This window comes from Aquila chrysaetos, chromosome 18 (assembly GCF_900496995.4).
Source record: "Aquila chrysaetos chrysaetos chromosome 18, bAquChr1.4, whole genome shotgun sequence".
NCBI classification, from domain to species: Eukaryota; Metazoa; Chordata; class Aves; order Accipitriformes; family Accipitridae; genus Aquila; species Aquila chrysaetos.
In genome coordinates this window covers 21,871,642-21,898,275 of record NC_044021.1, presented here as the reverse complement: position 1 = coordinate 21,898,275, position 26,634 = coordinate 21,871,642, and the positions used below count along the sequence as shown (strand labels likewise).

General features: G+C 41.6%; 2 long non-coding RNA genes across 2 annotated transcripts in view; both read left to right on the top strand.

Moving 5' to 3' along the window:
• Nucleotides 1–5,868, top strand: part of LOC115353085 — a 29,398-nt gene extending 23,530 nt beyond the window's left edge. Inside the window, exon 4 of the long non-coding RNA XR_003927409.1 lies at nt 982–5,868. This is a non-coding gene — a long non-coding RNA (uncharacterized LOC115353085). The remainder of the gene's footprint in view (nt 1–981) is intronic.
• Nucleotides 5,869–6,483: 615 nt separating this feature from the next.
• On the top strand, nt 6,484–15,112 carry LOC115353086. The gene is made up of 4 exons (XR_003927411.1): nt 6,484–11,394; nt 13,182–13,383; nt 14,342–14,571; nt 14,820–15,112. It is a non-coding gene; the product is annotated as an uncharacterized LOC115353086 (long non-coding RNA).
• The last annotated feature ends 11,522 nt before the right edge of the window (nt 15,113–26,634 follow it).

Genomic DNA, 26,634 nt, shown 5'->3' with positions numbered 1-26,634 from the left:
AAGAAAAGTAAAATGAAAAGGACATAGTGTCTGTCCTATGAAGCTTACTGTATCTCTAAAGGATGGGCAAAACACAAGAGTATGGACTGAGAGGGGTATAGTATATTAAGGACTCATGTCAGAAAGACTGGGGAATTCTTTTAGCAACTTGATGAGACCCCCAGTTAAGTTTGCCACTATCTACACTGCTGGGGTCTATTGAAATGAGCTTGCTCAGAGGTATGATGCAGTAATTAATATCCTCGCACTTTCCATTGCCTCATTTGCTTAGTTATGTATTATATACTCCACATGGGTTCTGTAGGGAAAAGAGAAATAAAGATGAGAATAAAGATTAAAAGAAAGGACTGCCATTTTTTCCATGAAAAGCAGATTGCAAGAGTGTGGCATTTTTCCCACACATCTTGAATAGTTTTGGGCTTGGGCTTTTTGAGGAGTTTTTAATTAATTTATTGTTTAAGTAACTGTAATGAGAAGAGCCCCTGCCACACTGATTCTAATGAGGATTGCATGTGCTCTGTGTCTTTCTCATTGTGGCCTGTATCATTTAAATATCTTAACCAACATGTGCTGTGGCAGATTTCACTTATATCTGCTTAAATTAAAGCTTGTCAGTTTAGGAGCTAAGAAACATACAAATATTTGAGAGTGATTTGACATTCACTGCTGAAATCATTGCACTAAGTATCTGGCATCAATGACATTACTTGAGAAGGGTTAGAAATTCTTGCTGTGTTGTACAGGCTGGACATCCTGGACTTGAAGAAAAATGTACTTCACCTTCTGTGTTCATAATTAAGGTCTTCACCAAAATTTTGGCTTGTTTTTCTTCTGTATTTTCTCTGAGCAATATGTGACTGTTTGAGTTCCTCAAAGTTGCTGCTAGGAGAACAAACAGTACCAGTATCTCAGAAGTAGTTGGAGTAATAGCACGATCTAGCTGTAAAAGGAATGGCATTTCCTTATGTCCTCATCCCCCAGAAATGCAAGGGAAGATGGCGCTGTGCTGGAAGAGTCTGATGGAACCTTGGATATTTGAACAGCTTCAGCCGCAGGAGATGAAGCTTAATTTCCCATGTGCATGTATTTTTAATTCTTATGGATCACTGTAGCAAAACACCATGCTGTATGTAGTATGTACGGCAGTGTACGGCACGCAAACTTTTCTGAGCTGGAAATTACTTGCTTGTTGACACACCGAAGTCAAACTTGGGTATTAATACAGAGGTATTACACGTCTAAATTTAATCTCAATTGTAAGGTAATTGTAGTAGTACTTAATTGGCCATTACAAAAGGGACCAGAACCCAAATATTCCAATACCAGGAGAGAGTCCTTGCTACCAAATGTAGAGTTGCTTTCTTTTCTCATACAGGATCAGTGAATATGCGGTAGGCAAACAATTTCAGTGCAGGTAGGATCATAGGATAATTCAGGCTGGAAAACATCTCAGGAGGTCTCTAGTCCAACGTCCTGCTCTAAGCGGGATCAGCCATGAGACGAGACCAGGTTGCTCAGGGATTTATCTAGGTGGGCCTTGAAAACCTCCAAGGAGGCTGCACAACCTTTGGGCAACCCTGATTTTCCTCGGGGGGTGGGGGGATGGAATAAATATCCATATAGCCAGTATGAACTTCTCTTGTTTCAATTTATGCCTTGTCTTCCCACCACACACCACTGTGAAGAGAAGATCTTGGCTCTGTCTTCTTGATGACCTCCTCATTCAGCAACGGGGTGCTCTGCTGACCGCCAGCTTCTGGTGACTGAGATGCAGAGAGGAGGCCCCGTCAGTGTTCTCACATCTTAGATGGTATAAAGGCAAGTAATGGATGTTAAATACAGTGTTTCTTTTTCCAAAATCTGCGTATTGGCCTATTCCCTCAGTTGCATCATTCCTTTCAAAGCATTTTTTTTGTTCAACCTCAGACTGCTGGGTTTCCTACTGTTCAAAGATTCTGAGAGTTGGGGGGAAGCAACATTTTGTTTGATCTATATTGGTTTATCTTGTTTGCAACTAGGCACAGGAAAAAACACTACTTCCCACAGAGGCTTTCATTGTCCCATTTTCCATAGTTTAGTCCCCATTTCCCTTAGGATCTGACTTCTAGCCATAATCATCTGGGGTTATAACTTGGCTGTTTCAGGCTGTATTCCTTTAATATTTCTTATTTATTGTCAAACTTTGCGTAAGCAGTGGTACAAGCACATCCTGCTCTGCATACTCTCATCAGAGCACTGGGAGAAGAGTCACAAACTCGGGTCCTGGCCCTGCTACCTGTTCACTCTCAGTTGTGTTGGCTCCAAGTATTGTCCCTTGCGAGTGACATATAGCCCACTGTCGTGTCCAGGTCCCTAGCTTTGAAGGAGCAGTAACCTGCCCCTCCACCAACTAAGCTCAACCTAGGTGAAGGTCAGATCTGTCATGCAGAGCTATTTATAATTAGAGTAAAGCTGCAAAGGAAGTGGTGGGCAGAACACTGGTGGGGAAGCTGGAGCTGACAGAGCTGAACCAGTTTTTGTAGCACTTGAGCTTTCCTGTAGGGGAATTTTGCTTTGTGTTTGAACTCAGGATAGGTCCAGCGGAGGTGTTGTTTAATTCAGCAGAAACCATATAGAGAGGAGTGGGTTCCTTCACCCCAAAACGCTGTGCAACTCTACCTCTTCGACTGCACCCCTCCATGCTGTGGACTCACCTCTGTGATCCTCTCCCTTTACTCCAGCTCGCCCAGTTTCAGGCCTAGAATAATCCCTGTTGGCAGCCTCCTGTAGCACCGGAGTGCTGAGTGTTTCAGCCTGACTGCTAAATCTTCACTTTCTGGATAAGAAAACTGATATATAGAATGATGAAATTATATGGCTCCCTGTGCTTTGCAGAACTGCTATTTACTGTTGCCTGGGCCCCTGTTGACTGAAAAGCTTAGGAGGGGCTCAGGAACTTTGTACATTCAGGATTCCTCTGAATTTTGTTCTCACTGATTTTATTCAATTAATTAGTTTCCTCTGAAGAGTTGGACAGGCTTTCTTCAGCTTTGGTGCCGCACATTAATACGTATGCATAATATGGCTTTAAGAAAAGATGAATTGGTGAGTAGTCTGGAAACCTGAGGCACATTGCCCTTTTGAGTAATGATTCTGCATATGGAAGGGGGAGGAAAATATTGCTGTAGGGCCTCTGTGACCTGTTCATGGGTAAATAATTATTTAGAAAACATTGATTTGGAATGAAAAGTGAGCTCAGAGGCCTGACGGTTATACAGCAGTCCACAGGGTTAATCTGGGAAGATTCTGAAGTCAGTCAAAAAGCAAATTCATCCCTGAACAAAACTGTCCTGGTTAAGTTTTTATTTTGGGAAATAGAGAGAAAAACAAAGCAATGTTGATTGCTGTAGGTGGAGAAAAGCATCCTCCAGGCTTGTGACATTTTTAAGACACAAGATTTTGTACATCAGATGGATCAAGCCCAATGCTCTATATATGCATGTGAACAATATCCTTTTGAGTGACGAGTGCATAAGCTTTGCTAGAGCTTCCAGCACATGAAAGACTTTAAAATGGACTCATCTAAGTTTTTATGGCATGCTGCGTAAGCCAGCAAAGTGGGGTTGGAGGGTCAGGCAAGGCACACCTGGGAAGGCAGAAGTCTCCCAGTAATCTTTATTATCTTTGATGTCTCCCTTTCTCGGCTCCTATTTCCCAAATGGAAAATGGGGATAATGCCAAGGTCCGATGAACAGTGTCTGCTTTATTTGTTCTCAGTTTATAGGTTAGATTTCTTTTTAAAAAGACATAGTTGGCTCAGCTGCAGCTCTTGTGAGAGGAAAATGGGTACTCCTACCCTTTATATCCGTGCAGTAGTGTCAAGGAGGAGGTGATTTCACTGAAGAGGTAGGATATGGCAGACAGAGGGGAGCAGCCACTCAGTAAGAGAGGCCTCCAGTCCAGTGGGCAGGTTGGGAGGTAGCAGAGAATCAAGAAGCAGTATCACAATCAAGTGTCTTTGGGATGGGAAGAAGAAGCTTCATAGGGACCAGAAGGGACTATGCATGGCTTGCTGCAGTCCAAATATTGACTGAATTGAATGAAACCATGCTTGAACGCATCCTTGTAAGGATGCAGTGGGCAGGGAAAAACTGATTTATGTTATTCATTTTATGGTGATTGTGTTTGACCCAGCCAGTGCAGTTTACACTGCTTTGAGAAGTTAAGGATTCTAATTTATATTCTAGTAAAATCCAGTTGGTTTATGTTCAAAAGCCTTTCTTATTTCTTTTGAGGGGCTCTGGATAATGGAGGTTTACCTGCCAAATTGGGATCTCATAACACAAGGATGCTTTTCTTTGCCTGATGATTTGGTGTTCTTGGAGTGAAAAGTACCATAGAAGAGTGAAATCATAGTTATTGAACTGCTGAATACTCACTCAGGTCTAGAAGCCCATTTTCTGCACTCTTGTGCAGCTTCTCCCTGCTGATGAGAGCCTTGTCGAATTCTGCAGAGATTGTAAGAAGTTAGTCCTTGAAGGTATGCTATTCCCTGCTGATACTGAATACAAGCAAAAGCAACGAAGATTCTGCTTGTCTTGGCTGAAATGGAGACATCTTCAGTCAATTAAACCATTAAAATTATCTTTTGTTCTTTGATCCCTTTTTGTTCCCATCTGTCCCTTTGTTATATCCTTTCTGATGCTGAAGTGAAGGTTCTTTGGAGACAGGGCCACCTCTGCTTCTGTGCCTCTGGAGGTGGGCAGATCACTGCATGGTGCTGCTATGGAATGGTTTCCATCAACTCCAGGTCCCAGTGGGGTGTATAATTGTCCATAAATGGAGAGGCAACATTCCAGGCTTTACCCAAAAGAAACACACAAAAGAAAATGTGCAATATATGGTTTTCTTTCTTTTGATCCCTTTCTCTGTAGATGGTGCATGTCAAATTTAACTCAAATAGTCCCAGTGAGATCCAGTTTATTAGCTGTAATAATTTATATGTCTCACAGACTTAAACCTCCCTTCTTGCCTATTCCTGCAGAAGTCACTATACTAAATTCCCAAAATATAGTCTGAGCCTACGCAGATATCAAGATGCCAGTGACTGGAATATGTTGTTTAAGTCAGTGGGAATTCTGGAAGTATCTTATCACCCAAAGTCAGCTATTTATTGTAAGTAGTAATATTCATTCTTATTAATTATGGCTATAGAATTATGTTGGGCCTTCTCCATTTTTTAATGTTTTAGGCAGTGCTCCATGACGCTTTGACCAACATTTAGAAAAATGGCCTGTATGTCTTTTTCTCAGAGCAAATAAATTAATTTTTATGGAATGGAAGTGGAGGGTAGAACTGAATAAGCTAGTTGCAATGGAAATAGTCTTTCAAAACATTGGAAAAGTTAGACACTCGCAATAGCATGTGGTCTAATTTCCTGAACCTGTGAGAAAGGACATGAATTATTATATAGCTTACTGCTGAACACATGCTTACTTCCTCATGTATGTAGAAGGCAAGGGTGGAATATGTGCGTGAGTCAGGTCCAGCATTTCTCATTCTGTCTCTTACAAGTTCAAGACCAAAGCAGACACTGTGAATGACAAAAAGGCATGCCAAGAAGTGAGCCAGAGCAACTTGGAATAGTCTAGATGCTTCTAAACTGGACTGGACAAGAAGAAAAGTAACTTTTGCTAGCAGATACCTTTCTAATTTGTCAATAGCTTTTATTTTGTTTTAAAAAATCTTGTCAGAAGCTTTGGAGTTATATTTTTTTTTCAGTCTGTACCAAAATGGTCAATGCTGTAATTTTGTGTAAGAACCATACTCATCCGCTGCTCCTCTGGCATGGCAGTCTTTCTCCAGTATTCCTGTATGTTTTTCACAACATTTCCAAATAAGTTTACTGAAGCTTGAAGTAGAGGTGGGGACAAAGAGGGTTTTGGGGGGGGTGGTTTTGTTTGTTTGTTTGGTTGGTTTATTTTAAGAAAGAAACATATCCCTGAGTTTAAAACTCAGAAGGGATCTTGGCTCCTTTGAGGCAGCATCAAGGTGGGATCCTGCAAACATATGTTTGGTTGCCATCTAGGGAACGTAGTGCATTCACAATTCATATTCAATTTACTGCCTTTACGTGAAAGGATTCTGGATTTCAGAGCCTGAAGGTGGGGTGACATTGAATACAAGATTGTGTAGCACTTTACAGAACTTTTCTTTTATTAGCAGCTCTATAATCACATTAAGTTAGACTGAAAATTTGAACTAATTCTTTCCCTTGAGGCCCAGGCTCTAATAATGGTAAAAATCTGTGAAATAGGATAAATACAATTCAATAATTATATTGATAAATAAAATGAAAATCAACTAATTGTGTCATTCAGTCAGTTGCCTGCCTCCGTTGTTGCTGCCTTTCTGCATCAGCGACTGCTAAACTTTTTCTGTCACACTTCAATAAATTTAATTGTGCAGAATAAATGAGCTAATTTTTGAAGTCACAGGCTCTGTTTGCAAGATAAGGATGGTGATTTATTGACCTCCTCTAACTCTGTAAGAGTGTCACCCTCCTTTTTACTGACAACCGTAAGAATGGTTTTTGTCCCTCTTCACCCAGCGCCTTGCTAAATCCTACTTTGTATATTTACCTTCCCATCTCATTTTCTTGAAGTCACATAATACACCACAATAGACCAAAGATTCCTTCTTCAGATGGTGGCTATACAGACTATTCCAAGTGATTAGCAGAACTGTGGGGTTTTTATCTTTCTTTTTAATGCTGTTTTCTTCTGATGATCATTTAATTCCCTGGATTTTGGAAGGATGGGTGCTAAGGGGAAGTACAAGAAAAGGGGCATAGATTAATACCTGTTTTTTCTGGAAGGTCTGGTCTAATCTTACTCAGGAATCATGAGCTCATCCACCCTACCAGGATGCACGCTCATTTCAGTGCTCTTTCACATTGATAGTTTGACCACGAACACAGGGAAAAGGCAGATATTAGGTATTGGACATGCCTCATGAAAAAATTGCCTCCTTTTTTAACTTTTGTTTCTGTTTCTTGGGTTTTGTGTTTAGACGCTGAGAAGACGAGGAGAAGATACTGGCTATCTTGTCTGTTGCATTACTGCTGCATTTTTGACAGCAATGGGTTTGTTAAACTGACATAAAATGGTAGGAGTGAATAAGCTGCACCCTTTCTTTTGCACCTCTGATCTCCTTTGATTGTGAGTCAGGGGTTTTTAGCAAAGCATCTGTATGACAGCCACAACTACCCTTTTTAATGAGGCTGGATCTTTTGCTCTATTCTTTAAATTAAAGCCATAAAACAACCTATATACATATGAAAAGGGATGATTAGATACTGTGGTACAACTCCTCTCTGTTATAGCAGACAAATCAGTTGTCATGCTGTAGCAATATGATCCCTGAATCAAAACTCTTGGTATTCTGTTGAGTCAATAAAACTCTTCAGAGAAAAATAAAATCAGCACCAACACATCAACTATGTAAAAAAATGGTCTCAAAGTTCTGCCTCCCTGCCTCTGGCAAATAAATCCAGTAAATGAGAATAGGATGGGGACACCTTCTTCGTATTACTAGATGGCTGCCTGCTGAGGTGCATAGGGCTATGCAAACCAAAGAGTTTTCCATCTCAGTGTACACTATATTTGTTCTTCGCAGTGAGATTGAATCTACTCTTCTTTGACTATGATGCTAGGCAACATAGCAAGTCAAATATATATGAAAGCTAGCTAGACTTTGACAAACTTGGCCTCCTAGAAATGCACAGCAAAAGACTTTTTATGGAGCCAGGATTTCAGCTGGGCACCTGGAACACAAACTGTGAAAAACCTTTTTCTCATGTTTTAGTTGTTATATTGGACGTCTTTCTGCTGTAATTTTCTTCTAAAGAAGACTTATAACCTCCTAAATACTGCCTGTCAGGTGTTGGCTAGGTGAAATGCATCCTAGGGATTCGCAGCTGGAGGAATCACAACATCCCACATACAGAGCAGTCCAACTTCCTGCCAAACTCTTCACTGTGTCTTTAACTCAAACCGCTTGCACTCGTTGTGATTGATGCTTGTAGCAAAAGGCAGACCTAACCTAGGAAAGCCTTCTGCATCATGGCTCTGCCTTCCTTCAAACAAAAACTTTTGTCTAATTTCAAAGCTTGCCCTGGGAGCTCTACGCAAACCTAACACAGACAGCCTTTGCATGAGATGATAATTGCTATTCCTCCTCATTTTCACTGTGCAGTTGATGTTTGTGCCTTGGTTGCTGTGGGTCACTTAATTTAGACTATCTCCGGAACCTTTCAACCTGTACCTGAGCAATTACATTGATTTTGGGGGCAGTATGAAAGTAAATTAAACCTGAACAAAACTTACTCTTTGGTGAAGAAACCTTTGCCAACTTTAACAGGATAAAATTCTGCCAGCATGTAATGTTTTATTGGGCTGTTGCAAAATACTTTGGAGAAAGATTTCCAGTTCACAGAACACTTCCAAAACACTTGACCCTTACGTTTTGGGGGCCATTATAATTTTTCTCTTTGCAAACCAAGTTCCGATTGTTCTGCAGATGCCTTCCACCAAGAACAAGAAGATAAAGTTTGTACTGAAGAGCTGGACCTTGTGGGAGGTACGGAAGATTTCTGAAAATGCTAAGTCTGATTCAGATCAACATTTCTAAAACAGTCACTTCCACTGAAGGAGGACTGTGTACTTCCTCTGAAAGAGGAAGTCAGCAAACTCTTATGATAAAAATAATGCTCCTTTTCCAGCTCAGATTTTTTTTCTGCTGTGATCTTTGCCAGATCTTAAATTGCAAGTAGAGGGGTAGAACATATTTCCTAATTAATCTGAATTGAATATGTTCATTATGCTCTGTAAATCATAATGCAATTCTGCCCTTTATCCATTTTCATTGGTGCTCTGGTTATGTGGGTATGACTGAGAGTTGCTGGTCTGATCTGGAAGTGACTTGGCAAAATGCCACACACTTGTCACTCCAAGTCTGATTTACAGACTAGCTGAAGGGTACAAGCTTTGGTGAAATATGCAGTCTGTAGATGAAACCAAAGTTAGGCAAATGAGGGCTTTTCATGAAAGAAAGCCTACTTTCCCTATTGCTGAATGCAGAAGCTGAACTGCCCAGGTGTGGAGATAAATCAGAACTGAGTACAGAGAGAAGACTTCATACTGCCTGGTAGAATTTAGGTATCTTCCTAAAATACCAGGCTTTTGGTTCAGTCTGCTGACGAAAAGGAAGCCATCCCCATTATTGGGGCAATGCACGGCCAAGGTCAGGGTTGAGATGTGAGATCTTTCTGTGTTCTTTGATGTTTGAAAACTGAGGTGGCAATAACAAAACCATTCAAATGTGTAAAAATAGGGAGCTTGAGGGTGTAATGAAGCCCGAGTTAAAACACATGGAGAACAATGTCTGGGGACAGGAGCCATTCTCTGTCCGTGGCTCACTTGGGTCCCTGTGTTGCCAGACCTCTTCCAGTCCCCAGGACAGACCTAATACAATTAGATCAGAGCGTCTCCTACTTCACAAAATACGCTTACTGCAAGACACTTGTTTCCAATTGGGATTTTTTTTAATGTTGTAGTTTTGAGACTGCCTTGGAATATTTTATATAACATCAGCCACTGTGCAGATTTGTGTATTGTACTGTAATTACTTAAATAGGGGATTTTGTATGCTACAGCCAGTGATTCATGAACTGCAGGGTATCTGCAAAAACAGGCTTTCATTGGGATTATGGGATGTAAAATGCCTGAAGGTTTTTGCCTTTGATAGCAGACCTGCCATTGCATCCACACAGGGTTTGTCTAATAAATTGTATTAGTGCTTTCCAGCATCCTGATAACTTCCCTCCCCCAACTCCTTGCTATTCTGAAGTGTTTTGAAAGAAAACTGGTTCTCTGTGAATTATTGCTGTGGCAATCATTAAAGCATATGTTTGGCATGCTGCTTGTTGACCGTGCAGTATAACAGAGAAGAAAGTTGAAAAGGTTCTTCAAGAAGGACTTAATATTGTGATATTTGCAATTACATGATTTCTAACTAGAAATAAGGGAGTTGTGGAGGGTGTGGGGAAAGGACCACAGTTGGATGTTCTCAATGTCTTCAAGGGGATGTAGTCACTTATCTTCTATCAGTTTGGGTTTATGTAGCTAAATCCCTTACGTGCTTCTGGAAGTAGTCTCAGCCACTGAAGAAAATGGAGCTACTGTTTGATTTAAGGCATTGTCTAACTTGGCATGTCAAATTATTCCAAGCCCACGAGAAGGAGGAGGACATGCTGATGACAGCGTGTTCATGCCTGTGTATCCAACCAATGTGTTAGACTAGGAATCCTTGCAGACACAGGTAAGTCTAAAGCTTTTTCCTTTTGTAAGATCCAGCAGGAACTGGGCAAGGGGAATCATAAAGATATGATAATGGCTTGCTGCCTGATAAAAAGCCCTAATTCATCCAGGGGATAGCAGGTTTCTGGTGAAATTTCCTTGCTGACTTTTCTGTCAGCCCATTCCTAAAAGTCTGCAGGTTTCATGCCGTAAAGCCAGAAACAGAGTTGTTTTGTAGTTGCTTGTGAGTTTTAATTATAGCAGGCACAGTATTTCAGACATGCCAATGCTTGTTTTTATGTTGGGATCCACATGGCTGCATTTTCTTTCCAGAGGTTGGGAAAGATCATTTTCTTAGTCATATTTCTCTCGGATCTAGAGCTGTGCAGATAAAAAACAAAACAAAAAAAACCTTACTCCTACTAACTCCCTTCCTTCTGAAGTCATCACAGCTCAGGTAAGGAAGTTCAGTAGATAGCAAGTACAAGTCGGGGTAAGTAGAATTACACACGAAGTGTGTGTTTGGTTCCCGTGAGAGTCTTCACTGACTTTTATTCCCATGCATAAGAGTCATGTCAGCCATTAGCAGCGAGAAAATCCAAGGCCTCCCAATCTCCACCCTTGCCTGTTTCAGGCTGCCTAGTGTGCAGCAGGTTGCTCGCCATTTTAAAAACTCACTAAAAATAATAAGGGCAGCAAGCAGCGTATAGCTGTGTATATACTGTGTATATACAGACAGAGCTGTATGTTCTTGGCTGAAATCCTCTGTTCAGCAGAGGTTCTTTGGGGTTAGGTGCTTTGTAAAGGTTTGGTTTTGTTTTTTAAAGCCCTCCGTGCTTCCACTCTTGCTATTCTCAGCTCTGTTTTACAGCGCGTGGCCATGCAAAGCGATGCTCCCAAACAGCGCATCGGAGGAGGCGCAGCCCAGCAAAGCTCAGGTAGAGCAGAACTCCCTGCCGCTGTTTTCCAGATGTTCCTCTCTATGGGGGCCTGACTGGACCTCGACCGGAGGAGGAAGCAGAATGGAAACTCAACGGAGAAGTGAGTCCAACCCCAGGTATATGAAACAGCCAAACCCTTTTGTTCCCGTTTTCTCCGGTTTTAGCATGTTTCTGTCCTGGGGAGGGTGTTGGGGGGGTATGTGTGTGCGTGCAAATAGTAGAGGCAGCACACGTTCATCCCTTGCTCTGCCTAAGTCCACAAAAACATGTCCTAGTGCTCAGCCTTAATTTGCAGCCCTTCAAAAGAACCTTCCCCTATTTCCTCTTCTTTTTTTTTTTTCTTTTCTTTTTGTTTTAAGTTAGTTCACATTGATTAATCATTTTAGAAATGTTTAGGGCTGGGATTGTGAAACCTTTGCTGGCAAGAATTTTTCCCCTGGAGTCAAGGAGACTACTCATTAGCATGACTACTTGCCAGCGTGAGGGAGGGATTCACAATCTGGACGTTTGTAGTTTTAAAAATATGTCTCTAGCTGATTTGAGCAGCTGAACAGGGCTGGTTATGGAAATCAGACTAACAGGCTGTCACACTCGGGTGTTTTACTTCAGAATGCATCTATGGTGAAATAATGCGTTTTTACGTAACACACACATTTAAACAGTGTTTCAGTTGCCTGATTGGTGTCTTCAGTCTTACAGGCATTGTGTGATACCCTTTCAGCATAAAGCAAACCAAACGCTTTGCTGTTAAATCCCCTCTCTATACCCCTCTTAGCTTACACACAGTGTAAAAACGTACGTGGGTCAGTATTGACAGGGAAGCCGTTATGCGCCAATTACACAAATCTCTCGGAAGCGGCTAGCGCTTGCAGGACACCTGGTTTTGAGCCCAGTGGGTGGAGGGGGTGGAAGGTGAGGAGCTGGGTAAGGTTGTGTCCGCAGGACATGAAGGTGGCATGGCTGTACCTCTTGTTCCTGCTTGCAAGAAACAAAACTCCAAGGAAGGAAGTCTGGCGCTCTGACAGAAAACGCTGTGTTTTATATTACACCGATTCCCTACTGTGAGTCAGTCACTCCCCCTTTTTTTTCTGAGGACAAGTGAAACAATTCTGCCTCTGCTCTGCATGGCTAACAGCAGCAGTGACCTTCAGGCTTGCCACTTAAAACCGGTGTGGGATCATCCCAGTGAAAATTCAACAACGCTATCTTTGCCTTTCCCCCACGCTCCTCCACCCCACTCTGCTGCGTTTACTCCTCTGCATGCAGCGTGGCCATCCAGCCTGGGTGCTGGGCTGCTGGAGCACCGGAGTTCCCTCTTCTCTCTGCCTCTCCCTCCACCTTGCGCAAAGCTGACAGGGGGATTTTTCACCTCCTCACTTTCCTTTTTCCTCTTTGATTAACTTTGGACCAGATGGCCAGTCCCCAATCTCTCAGCATGCATTTGACTGACAGGAGCCTTTGATAAACCTCATAAGAATGAAGTCATCTTCAGGTCACCTCCTCTGCCTGGCCTTTAGCATCCCACACATACCACCATTATCTGCTGAATAGGAGACAAAGGAAATTAGCTCCAATTCCCTATCATCCCCATTATTTCCACACTGATTTAAACAATGAGGCAATGAGATGCCCTTCACTTTCCTTCGAAAGGTACAAATGTCAGCTGTTAAGAAATGCAAACAAGAGGGTTCCCATGTTAATGGATGGGCTTCTTTGTAAAGCCATGAAGTGGTAAAGTGGATTTATTCACCGCCTGCCTGCAAAATGCTTAACACACTTCTAAACAAATTCTTTAACCACTTTTATTTTATACACAGTGCAGAGTGCTTGAGAAGCCTCATTGTTTTGGTCTGGATATATATAATGAGGTGATATACCACTCTGTTGTTTTTTCCATATGCAGTTATCAGAGCTTCATTTGAGACAGTCCTGAAGTGAAGTCTTGGAATCCAAATTCCTTGATATACAAAAAAGGTTTAGCTGTGTATGAATCCAAGTACTGAGATGCAGGAAACTACCTCCAGTTTCAAGTGAGGGAAGAAATTTGGGTACTCTGGACAGAGGACACAAGAGTGTGAAGCAGAACAGAATCTCTCCAGAGATGTGTAAGAAGTTACCTCTCATCCACTTGGCTATTAACCTTTTATCTGAGAAGAGAAGTAACAATACATCATAAGAAGCGTTGCCCAAGGGGTATTTTAAGCCAGGCATGCTAGAAAATATCTTTAAAAATATTTATTTTTACGAGATTTCTTTCCCAGGATTGTGGTCTTCCACTTGAGTTGATTTGACTGGCAGTTAATTCTGTTTTTTTGGCAACTGAATGTATTTGAATGTTTGGGTCCTTGCATGAAACCATTCTCCAGACCACTGGCATACCCACATACATTGCAGGAGATTAGAACAGCAATGATCTCCAAATTAACTCTTGGGAAAACTGATCCATAAACTGTGCTTTATATTAAAATATAACTTTGCTTTTCTTCTTTGCTTACTAGTCTCTCCCTAGTAAAGCTGTCAGGATCTTGCCTCTGAAACGGGGCTTGCTACAGAGTCATCTCCTGACATACGGTTGAAAAGCACCACACAAGAATATATCTATTTATGCCACAGATCAAGGATCATGCTGAGAGCTAGAAACTGTGAGCTGTGTTCCCGTTGCCCGCTATGAAACATGGGAGCAATGACAGCATGTCAGGTCAAGAGAGTGGTGAGCAATTCTGACCACCTGTTATGCCAAGTTGCTAGACCTTGGCTTCCTGTGCAGTCAGTGGGAAAAAAAGTCATCCTCGTACCCAAGTTAGGCACGTAGAGAAGTCAGTCCTGCCTTCTTGATGCATTGCGACTGCTGCTCACAAAAGGTGGGAGTTTGAATCCCTCCTTGCTTATTGACCTTAGGAGCCATTGTAGTGGGCACTTCTAAGTTAGGGTCTTGCATTGGGCAGCCTGAACACGGCACTGAAAGTAATGGTCTGTGAAGGCCTTTCTGTCATTTTAAAGTCCTAGGTAGGGTTTGCCACATACCTTTAGCCACTGGTAAAGGCTGGTCTTTTTTCTTTATAGTGTTATCACAGGTACTGGCACTTCACCAGTGGCAGAGAGAATTCTGATGACGATCTAGGCTGATTTATGCTTCTGGGCACACCTGGCTAGCCTCCACCATGAACTCTGAGTCTAAAGAGTGGTGGCAGAACTGGAGCGTAAGAGGACATCTAGGTTTTCAATAAAGACCCTCTCCATATGAATTCAAACATACTCTTGCTGCTGGAGGAGGACTTTAATAGGGAAGTCAGGTAGCACCTTTCTTTTTTTGCTTTGGGAGAATCTTTTTTACGGCTCCCCTTACTAGCATAAGAAGAACCCTATTGTGGCACTGCAGTAAAGGATTCCCATTCAAAGCTGGGCATATAAACTCAACAGAAGTCCACTAGTTGAGAGAGGGCTTGAGAAAAGTAAGTTAAGCCTAATTAACGAATGTATTCATTCTGCAACCGTTCCTGCAAAAATCAAAATAAATGTTTTGCTTCTTTCGTCTTTCCAGCTGAAAAGCTTCCAGTGTGACCTGCACCATTAAAGGACTCCAGCTGCTTTGCAATTATACCTTGTTCCCCTTTCTTCTGTATTCCATCGTAGAGTGGTGAATCTTCAACTGCCACAACTTTGTTGGTGCTGACAATAAAAGGACTGTCTTCTGACAGCTCTGGAGAACCTGTAATTCATGTTACTTCTTGAAGTATATGACTAGCTAAGACGAAAGGCCAGATGCTTGCTTCCATTTATCAAGTCTCCCCTTTACCATGCTGGTGTTTCTGTCTTGGTAATGACTGACTTTATCACCAAGCTGCCTTTTTTCTGACCCCTTGACACCCAGCCGGTCAACTGACTGAAGACGGGCCCTAGGCTTAGCTAGCTAGAACGTGGCCTAGTCTTGGGATTTACAGGAGCAGATGGCTTCTGCCCCTCTGATCAGCAGCCTTGGTAGTATTTTTAAGACATCTGAAGGCACCTTTGCACTGGTAAGGGCGGGAAGCTCAACAAATTTCCATGTATCCTGCTGCATGCTTTCTGATCAAAATCTGGAGAAGGAATTGAGTTTCTGGCAGCAGTTACGAGTTTGGCAGCCACAAAGCTTCTTTTAAAGACCCTGCTGTGTCAGGGTGCAGATCAAGGTGCAAAAACATTCCTCTGAAGAGCTTATTTTCCTTAGATAGCTCTGTACAACTCAGTCTTCCCTAACCTGTGGCAGGGATCGAAAGCTGTCTGCAGTACTAAGTATTTTTTTTAAGCACAGTTCTCTCCCACAATTTGTTTTTTACATACAGCCTGTCACTACTTGAGGTGTTTGGCTGTCCATCTCTGCAAATAAATGGACACACTAAAAAGATGGTCAGATATACTGGTACCAACACAGTTTGACTTAGGTCACTTTACAGGAGATACTCAAGTCAGTCTGAAGAAGCAAGAACATGGCAAAAACTCTAATCTCAAGGTTTTGGTTTTTTTCTTTTTGAGCAGAAGTATCAGCTATCTGCAATTCAAAGCGAGAGGTTGAGGGTGGGGGGCTTATGCCTCCCATTTTGCTTTTAAGAAGGTCACAGTGAAAGCTTGTGATTGAATATTTTGCATGGAACTGCTATGACAAAGACAAAGACGAGGGGTTTGTCAGAGTGCTATGAAAAGAGAGCGAGAGAAAGAGAGAGAAAGATCTGTGTTAGATTTTTAAGGTATATTTGAAAGAATGAAATAAAAAAAAAATGCTTTCAAATCCTCAGGGACTTTCCAATTTATCAAGAAAGACACATTCTTCCTAATGAAAGGTTACTGACCTTCATGAATGTGACAGTTCAATTACAGCCCATTCATATGCAGAGCAGCCGTTGATAAAGGATTTAGGAAATGTGACTAGCATAGCAAAAAAAAAAAAGGGGGGGGCGGAATGTCTAGAAAATTATTTTTTATTGTGGAGCAAGAAATATAAATAAGATTCAGTCAGGTAGTAGAACCTTTTCTTCTCTGGCCCAGCAACCCATTAGATTTGCTTCAGTGAATACATTGACTTTTTCCTCTTCTTTTTCTACTAATATTTCTGTCTTTTTAATCCTCTGAACTACTAAACCTAACAAATCATAAAGCCCTTGGGGTGCTGAGATGCAGGGTTTCAAACATTTTTTCCCTCTGACTGGCAGAGAAAGCTGGAATGTGTCCTAATGTTATTTTAAGTGCTTGACTAGTATTTAAACTCTTAAATGGATGGAAAGTTAAAGCAGCAGCAAATGCACATGCACATACATGTACCCCCCCTTCCTTTTCCTTCCACCTTCTCCTCCCCCCGCTTCCCCCCACACACCGAGCTTGGCCTCTCCAAGGCTGTTAATAGCCAAAGCAGATATTGGCTAGACTCTCTGGAGCCAGCCTTCAGCCAATGGAGGGTGACACCTGTGAGCTGATGTTTGTTGAACTCCTCCAGGTGTAGGAAAGATGCTTAAATTGACATAAGGCAGGAGCTGTAAAAACAGGCAAGTGTGTCACTCATACATACAGCTCCCTGGAAGATCCCAAGGCCAAGTTGTTGCGAAACAACTAGAAAGAAAGAAAGAAAAACGTTCCACTTGCTTTGAAATAATTCCAGATTATCTGTTTATCTATCCACGTGCACGCACACACTCACAGATCTAGGCCTATGGGCGCTGCGTGCACGTGAAGTATGCATAGAAAATAACATGAGGAGTATGTCCCTACGTACACATGTACAAACCCATCTTGTGTTTTAAGGTGATAGCAGGCTGAGCAGTTGTGGAGTTAGATGAGGACAATCCTTTGCTTAGTGTAAGCCCTCACAGGTGGTCCCAGTTGGAGCAGCTGTGGTAGAAGCTTAGTGCTCGCCTATATTTATGTTAGGCCGTGATTATATGGAAGGCATTGTCTTCCACAGAGCAGCAAAGAGATTCTTGACTTTAAGCAAGTGCTGAAATGCAAGTGCAATCAGATGGGTGTGAAGGAGTGCTAAAACTGTCTGCAGAAGTCAGAGCCAAAAGACATTTCCTTGACCTCCGCTCAGTATCTGTGAAATGGCATGCATGTTTCTGAGCAATGAGAAGCTCGGTTAATTGGCGCTACCTCCGCCCAGATACAGGGCTGAAATTTTCCACACTGTTCAGGCTGGGAAGAACTGCAGGGACTGAGACTGTGAGATCTCTGTTCTTCCTAGCGGAGCAACTCCGGGGAGAAGAGGCCCGTGCAGAATATTTTCTACTTCTGTTATGGCCGATTATGGTTTCTGGGAAACCAGAACCACTCTCAGTACTTCAGGCTGCTGCACTAGATGTCTGACTTCCCTGCCTAATTACCTTCCCTGAGTAAATTTCAAGACCTATTCCTACTATATATTTTGAGCACCTTGCTTACTGGGTGCTGAAATTCGTATACATTCTCAGGAAAGTCCTGAGGGGCCTGTTCTTGAGGTCATGAGGGTTTTCATCAGTAATCACCCATTGGTATTGACTGCTTTGCAGACTCTCAGCCTCTGTTGGCTCATTCGGGTTCAGGTGATCATTGTAGAGGAAAGAACACTTCCTTGTCCTTAGCCTAATTTTAGATCAAGGGCTGGCATGGAGTTGGCTTTGGCAGCGTTGAGTGATAATGTCTCATAGTGATGTATACAAATAAAGTAATCAATCCGTCTTTATTGGTTCTTTCAGATGACTTTGAAATGCATAATTGTAAGGTATTGAATTATGGAAATCATGGTAGAAATTACCAGGATCCCTTTGGAATGGTCACATTCTCGCTTCTCTTTTAAGCAAAAGTTCATCTGATCAAAGGGGTTTTAAGGCAGAATGCTTTGTTGTCCCTTTTGTTAAACATGTACCTGAGACTTTCAGGAGGGTGTTAGGAGGCCCCAGGAGAAATGAATCCAATACATTCCTGCCAGATCTGTTTCCAAGAAATCTGTTGATGCAGTGTAGCAGGCAACCCAGCGTCTGTTTTGGACACCCTGAGATTTTTTAGATGCTTCTTACTTTTCCTGGTAGTACGCTGCCCAGCCTGCACTAGAAGCTCCGGGCAGGCTCTAACAAACAGATGACCATCTCCCTTGTCATAGCTTTTAGCTGTCTCATAGTGTGACAAGATTAGAAATCAAGGCCTTTTGAGCACTGGAGAGGAGCTTCCTAGTAGTCTGCTCACCACTTGCTTTTAATGTTGAAAAGAAAAACAAGATAAAGGGATTGAAAATGTTGACATTTTTAAGTCCAGAAAACCTCTTTGGAGTCTGTCTGTGCAGTTAGATTCATTGTAGGTAGGGTCCTAATCCAGCAGAACAGTTAAACACTGAAGCTGGAACATTATTTTATCTGAACTGAGGACTGAATCAATTATATTCAAAATAGAGAGAGTACAAGAACTAATCTAAGTATATTCTATAAAACACTCTATGTCATTCTTCAAATATGTTTTCTGCAACCTGCTGTAGTCTATTTGGACTATGACATGATATAAAGGGTTTACTGGAATTCATCTGGGATAACCTTTCTGCAATGTTTTGTCTTTGCCTCTTGTAGATAATGCATGCCATCTAGGTGGTTTTTTTTTTTCCCCTCGTAAGATCCACAAAACAAGTCTATAAAACATTTGGCACAGAAAATCTTTACTGTCTTTTGAAATTAGGCTTACTTTTCAGCACTAGTAAAATGTATTTAATTTGCTTCCAATGGCCAGTGGACAATTGGATCAACTCTGATTTTTAGATAGCTTCATTTTCATGACAGATTTTAATATTCAAATTCAATTAAAAGCTGTCTTTACTGAATGCAAAATAGTAAGAAAAATTATCGGTACCAGCATCATGAGAACATTTCTGATCACTTTTTGCTTTGGTTAAAAATACGGTCTTTGTTTTCTGCTTACATTTAATTGGCAGAGTTCCTTTAAAGTTTACTCTTGGCCCTGAGACTTGAGAGTGCAGTCAGGCATGTGGCTGAGAGCACTCCTAATAGGCAGGCTGCGTAACCTCACCAGCTAAAGCTCATGGGCTATGAGGGGGTTGTTCACCAGGGGAAAACCACAGTCCACTGCCACTCAAGCTAGCATGAACTTTACATACTGCATGCCTTGCTGATTGATTAAAAATGTAGTCATCCTTAAAGGCAAATCACCTAAGGACTCACAATAAGTCACAAATACAAAGACGGTTTTATGCAGTGTACTTTTATGTAACAGACTCTTTCAAGATGAGGACTTTCTCTGCAGTCAGTGCAAGTTGGTTGGTGACTCCCGTTAGCTTACTGGTTGAGGCAAGTTCTCCTCAATCAGTTCATGTAGAAACTAAACTGCACCTGAGCAAACATTGGAACGTGGGGAAGGAATTGCTTTCAGTTCACAGCCACAAATGTTAGAGTGACTTATGCATGTACCAGTAGGGAAAACTTTCTCTCATGGCCGATTGTTTGATAAGATATGGCAGGAATTAATTTTAGTGGGGCTAGTAAACATGAGTTATTGTATGGCTGGCCTCATTCTAGCTGGATTCAGAGGTGTATATGGAGAAAAAAATATTAATCAGACTCTGTCTCTCAGTTGCTCTGATGCCCTCAGTCAACTGGTATGAGATAGCATACAGGAAAGCATTTGCATACATATTCTCTAGACACCAAAAAGAGCAAGCAGAGATGTACATGACAGCCCGTGTGCTGCTTACAGTAGGCTTAATGGTTCGTAGCCGCAGTTTCAGCTCAGCCTGGAGAGCATCAGGAACACAAGAGCAGGTCAGTGTGCAAAAGCACACTGTGGTCAGCCCAGCAAAATGGCCTCTGAAATGTTGACAGATTTCCCTGTGTGAAGTAAGGAGAAAAAAAAAAAAAAAGAGTTCTTTTTCTCAGCAGATGTGATGCACTTCCAGTGTGTGTGCTAGCAGTCCTCTTTTCACTTAGAAGATTTCGATATAGGCATAAATTCTTTCAGGTGCTGTTCATTGAAATTGTGGTGAAGAAGATAAAGGTACAGCAAGTTGTCTTACTATTATCTGTCTGGCCTAGCATATACTCTACACATTAGGGGAGAGACCGCTCTGACTAGTGTCTCACAACATATTGATAGTAAGAACTGGATCCAGACAGGCATGTGGGCTCATATCCAGAAAATGTTACAACTATATATGTATATATCAAACTTGAAGTATTTAAACAGACCCGAACTATGGTGTATCAAAGTGTCTAGAAAACACGTTTCTTCAAAAGAGCCTTTTCTACTTTGGAAGAAGCAAGAAAAATAGTAACAGGCAAGATATATTACAAAATCTGGGCCTCAGTCCAGGAACAGCACAAGTTTCCAAGATCCTCGCATTTTTACATTATGGCCTATATTGAGGTCAAACCTTTTTAAGGTGCAGATTTTTCTTCTGGGTACTTGCAGAGGAAACAATGTGGGTTCGTTTCCGTTTTTCTTTATGGTGCGTAAAGGAATCCTGTGATATTTGTTTTTTTAAAGGTTGCAGCTTTTCTTTTTATTGCTAGGTTCTATTCTTGTCTTGTCTCCTGGTTTGCAATGAGTCTTGCTGGAGCTCTTAGGGCTGAGGATTGTGGATCCCTCCTTGAAGAGGAAGGATACCAAAACTTTAACAGACTTTCTCTAACATGCTTTTTAGCAGTCAAAGAAAGCCTATGAAAGCTTGAGACTTCTGAGTCTTTGTTCATTTAAAACAGGTTTTGCTTTCATTGTATCTCATAACCCTACCAGTTTTCTAGTCCTCCAGAGTCTCACTATAGCAATGAGATAAATAAAGCATGAATTGCTATTGTCTGAAAAGAAGGCACTGGGAAAAATATCTCAAAAATAATATTAATAAAGAAAAAAAAGCTGAAAAAATATCTTATCCTTTTGTATACGATAGGGATGGCCCTTAAGGATTTTTGTAGGATAAAGAAAAATCCTGTCAGTGATTTCAGCAGTTCATCTCTTCTGTCCACAGTAATGGAGGATGTAGCCAGGGGATCGCTCGGCTCCAGGTACCATCCCCTTAGAGAGCAAACTGGCATTGGCACAGGTTGGTATCCAAGGCTGCTTTCCGATCTTTCTCTTGGGTTCGCTTGAGGGCAGTGCTGGGGTGATTCCAGATCAGGACTGTGTTCAGCCTGCCAGGGCAGTTGGACCTGCCCTACTGGTTTGTACTAGATAAGAGCTATAGCACATGTATTTTATACTACTGTCTGCCTTTGGCCTTGCTGTGTAGACACTGATGAATATCATTTTCACTGATCCCCCTGCCTGCTACAGTTAATCCTATGCGCCCATTCTTTTTAAGGCTGCATGTGGATACATCCAAATGTCATTACTAAGATGCCTTGTTTGGGTTTATCTTACTTTCTATTTGCCTTTGAATATAAAGGATCCCAAGGGATTTCATACTGGGGCACGTACTGACCACTCAGTGGTGCTATTAAGAAAAGAGAGGTAAGATACAATGGAGATGCGTCTCTTTCTAGCCAGTCAGCTACGTAGTATAACGCTGATGCTACTTTCATGTTTTTCACGAATCACTGACAAAGTCAGTATCAATCTTATGAAGGAAGAGCTTCAAGTGGCTGCTCTATTATACATTAGTAACGTGTACGTCCATTGCACAGGCTTTGTCTGCACGCAGCTACTGTTTGAACATTTGCACGTATTGACAGCCTGACAGATGGATAACACGTTAGACCTACCATGTATGTGCTGTGCAGATGCCCGTATGTCCATCCTGAGCTCATCCAACCTGCTGCCTCTGTGGGTTGGTTGTTGGCTCAGTGCAGTTGTATTGGCCTGACTTGGCATGGGAAATGCTGAGCTGTGCTCCTTGGTGTGTTCAGCGTAGCTGGACATCTGCAGCCTAGTGAGAAGCGTGTTACTGCTCTTGCTTGGACCCGTCTGTGGGGCAGCCAGCAAGCCTAGGCAAATGTCCCAACGCTTCTTTTCAGTCAGATTTCCGGACAGATAAAAGAGGGCATGTCTGGTGAAACTGGCCCCTAAAGTAGCCTTGCTGATCTGTCAGTTCTTGGCCTCCTGTCTTGCCAGTTTAATTCACCATTTAAGGAGTCTTCTGCTATGCAGTTCTGGAGTGCCACAGAACTGGTCTGCCTTTGCTCCATGCATCTCCTCTCCTGCAAGGAAGGCCAACAGAAGGGGCAAATCTAATAGAAAATGGGCTGTCTCATAATCCCCAGTGACTGGAGTAGCCCCGCAACCTTGCTAGAGACACCATAATTTATAGTGAAAGCTGAAGTGGCGCGGAAGAGTCAGTCCTTAGGTTTCAGTCCTGGGCACTTTCCAGGGTGAACTCTGTGCATTTCCACAGAGACCTCATCATTTCCACGTTGTTTTCTGGCCTGTTCTTGAATTAAGTGGTAGCCACTAATCTCAGTGTCTCATACTGAAAACCTGGGAAGTCCATGCCTTCTGCCTCATGTAAAAACTTGCTTCATATACAATGAAAGATAAGGGCTTTATTTTTTTTCTGCTAGAGAATGTGTGGGTAGGAGAACATCCAATCTGTCAAACTCTTTGTGACTAATAAATATTAACTGCTTCAAATCTTCTAATTATCTCAATTTTTTAAAATCTGTGGCCAACTACTTAAATATTTAACCATCTGCCAAAAAGCACTCTTGGAGGTTTATTCTACAACATACAGGCTATGTTGTTGAAAATGGAAACTTTTAATACAGTATCTAGATGAGTATGACATTAATTTTTTTCTTAAGTCTATAAAGATAACGTGTTAAATTTTGTCAGGGTCTCCACGTAATGACACCCCCAGTCTTCTCTAAACATTCCTCCATTTGAACATGCCTGAAGATCAAATTGGCACAGAAAGGTTGAAAAACTCCCTGTGTTAGGATATTGAACAGTGAGTTAACCCATGTTGAACACAATGAAGCTAGCGACAGGATATGCCCATTGCCTCTTCTATGCAATGCAATAACTAAACACAGTAGGATGCATGCAGAACAAGAATAATGATGCTCATTTTCAATTCAAGCTTAGCAAAGCAGATGTGTAACAGCTGGGCTCCCAACTCATGGTCTTCTCACTTTCACTTTCTTTTGCATTCTTTGCTTCTCTTGATCTGGCAATGTCTGTAAGACTGATGCCTTGAGGGGAAAAAAAGGGAGAGGGAGAGACTTTGAAATCCCAGGCAGCAAGCAGGAACAATCCAGACAGCAGGTGATATTTCAAAGCTTCAGGTCAAGATGAGTCATCAAGCCCTGAGGCCTTATATCCTTTCCAATCCCCAGAAGTCTTCTGAATTCCAGAAGCTTCCTGACCTCTTTAAAGGTAATAATGAATAATCAATACTATATTTGATCCTTTGCATGAAGGTATTGCAACAAATGGCACTAGATCTTTTGAAAGGAAGAATAACATTTTGATCTTACGTTGTAAAATTGCCATGCTCAAGACTACCTCCTGGCTCATATGCTTAATTATGTAATGACATCCAGCTGGACTACAAAGGACTCTTGCAGAAAGCCAGGCTCCTCTGAGAATCAAGTGTCTGATAGGAAATGTTTAGACTCTGAGATCCTCTGACACAAAAAGATGTTTCTGAGGAGGATCCTATGTTGTATCATTTTTTATGGTGTTCTGCTTAGGACAGAGCAACCAAAACGAGCCCATTTTCAATACAAAAGATGCTGATTTTGGGGGGAGACAGAGGAGATTGCAGGTCCAGCTTCACCAACACATGAAGAAAATGCCATTCAGTGAGATCTTCCCAAAGGCTATAGAAGTGACTTATATAAGGTCAAACTTACTTCCCTCCTTTCCCCTCATTCCTCCTTTCCCACCAATTATACTTTTCCTCCATTGTTATATTAGAACTGTCTTGTGAGACACAAAGGGTGAGTGACATCAGCTTGAGCTGTCCCCTCACTAGTCAAGGAAAGTAAAAATGTCTTTTGGCTATGGAATAAACTGTGTTGTGTTAGAGATGTCTGAGCACACATGGACTTATGAAACTGCATTTGCTATCCAACCCAGGCAAGGAGCCCTGCTGAATTCGGGAAGAAGTCCTGAAGAGGTGACTGCCTCCTTTCAGGATGCCGGGGTAGTATTTAATTTCCTTTTTCTTTTTTCTTTTTCTTTTCACTCTCTCTCTCTTCTTTTTTTTTTTTTTTTTTTTTTTGGTGAAAGCTCTGAAATGCTTGTTTTATAAGTTAGGGTCCTGGGATGCCTGCCACATTGGCTAATGTTTCAATCTGAATTACATGTGGGACTTGCATGTCTGTCTTGTCTTCTGGGTTGGGATATGTACATCTTTATTGGTTTATATAACAGTTGTCTCTTGTACATAATGAAGTGCTAAGAGAAACAGTATGTACAGCCTTGGGTCTGGAGCCTGAGACTATAATGTTTTACTAACAGTGCACCAAGGGCATACTACAACACAAAATCTCTAGTATTGATCCTGACATGGACCTCACACCACCCCCGCCAGTGGCAAAGTCCATTAGTAGAGCTCTGACTCTGGTTGTGTGTTGTATTAATGGCTGAAAGCTCTTCATTCAGTGAAGAGGCAGAGCAGCTCTGCTTCCCATCATTTTTGGCTGAGGACAAGGATTGACTGATGTTTCACAAGCAGCGACTTCACAGGTTCTCCGGATGAAGAATCTCGCTTTTATTATCTTTAATGTGACTAACGATTCTGTACTCTGTTTATGAGGTACAGCAATTACTTGCAGGTGATTTTCTTTATTTTCTATTCATTGTGCTTGGCACTGACTAGCTGAAAATGAGAATGTACTGTTATGACTCTTGCAGATACTCCAAAATTCAAATCAAGACAGAAGAGTCTTTTAAGATGATCAGAGACCTACCATTTTCTTAAGTGTTAGGGATGGAAGGCCTGACACCAACTCTACTGGAGTCCTGTTAAATCAGGTTTCAAGCACGCTCTGCTCTCCCAGTCCTATCCCTCCCCTGAGTGAAGTTTGTATCCATAGTGCCATTAGAAGCAAAAACGTATGGAGGGAGGTATTACATGATAAGAAACTATAGCACAGGAACAAGTCCTAATGTTGTACCAAAGCTCCTTGGAGTGGGGATGGACATGTACAATGACTTCACTGAGTTGCCATTCTGGCACTGTTAGCTTGAACTACTTGTCCTTTTCAGCTCCTGTTCAAAGACAAAGGCTCCATAGCTATTACCACTCTTCACTGCCGGTGCTGTAATCTAAGCTTTACTTTAGTCTTGCTCTTTTCTGTCACTTGATTCCAAAGTTATTCTTTCCTTCTATACAAACTAGATACAGAAAATGATCTATCCCAGTTCAGTGGGATCTTCCAAAAGGCTATCTTCCTGAAGGACAGGTATGCAAGAAGAAAACATGATAATCATAGAAACAGAATTATGACAGAAGAAGAAGGAAATGTGAAAGATATTAGATAGCTAAGCTGTAATACTTCATAATCAAGCATTAGTTATCTCCTGATTCTGAATATGCTAGTTTTTTCTTGCTTTTCAGTAAACTCTCCTGTTCACTGTTGGGCTTTGTGTGTGTATATGTGTGTATATATATGTATGTATTTGCGTGTGTGTCTGTATATATATATACATATATATATAAATATACACACACTTGTGTGTGTGTAGGTATATAGAGAGATATATGCCACAGTTTGGTTTAAGGTAAATTTATAGTAGTTGTTGACAGCTGAAGCAATAAAAGGAGGGAAATTAATATATAAAGGAACAGAGTTCCTAAAGGTTCTATAAGACAACAGCAAAGGAGCTTGTATTGTCTTTCTATTTCATAGAAAGGCCCATGACTCTGCATCTAATAAACTCATGAAAGCTGGGACACCAAAGTGGTGGAATGCATTGACAATGAATGCAGCCCTCTTTCAACTGGTGATGGATTTTCTGTAGATGGTATCAGTAGGTGCAGCAGAAATGAGATGCAGTGTATTCCTTCCCTGGAAAAGAGCTGCGGCTTCTGACTTCTGTGTCTGGAATTTTTTACTCTCTTTTGCTTGCTTTGCTAGTCTGGTGATGCTATCAACTTCACCAGAGCTTTTGTTTAGAGTTGTTTTTTCCCCTGCTCCCTCCATTTTCCCTCCACCCCCCCAAGCCCCAGTATTTCCTTTCATGCTTTGGCTGTATGTAAATGAAACTTTCTGACTGCCAAGAGCAAACTTATAAATAAGCATAACCAAAGCAAAACTTCATTTAAATGTTAAACAAAAACTCTGGTCTAACCCTAGCTCAGTCATGCCCTTTGGAGTTGTCAGGTTAGTAGCAGTGTGCTAGTTTTCCTGCATGTGGCAACCACAGTGATAGCAGTCTGGTACAGAAACATCCAGGAAGGTTTGAATTAGTTGAAA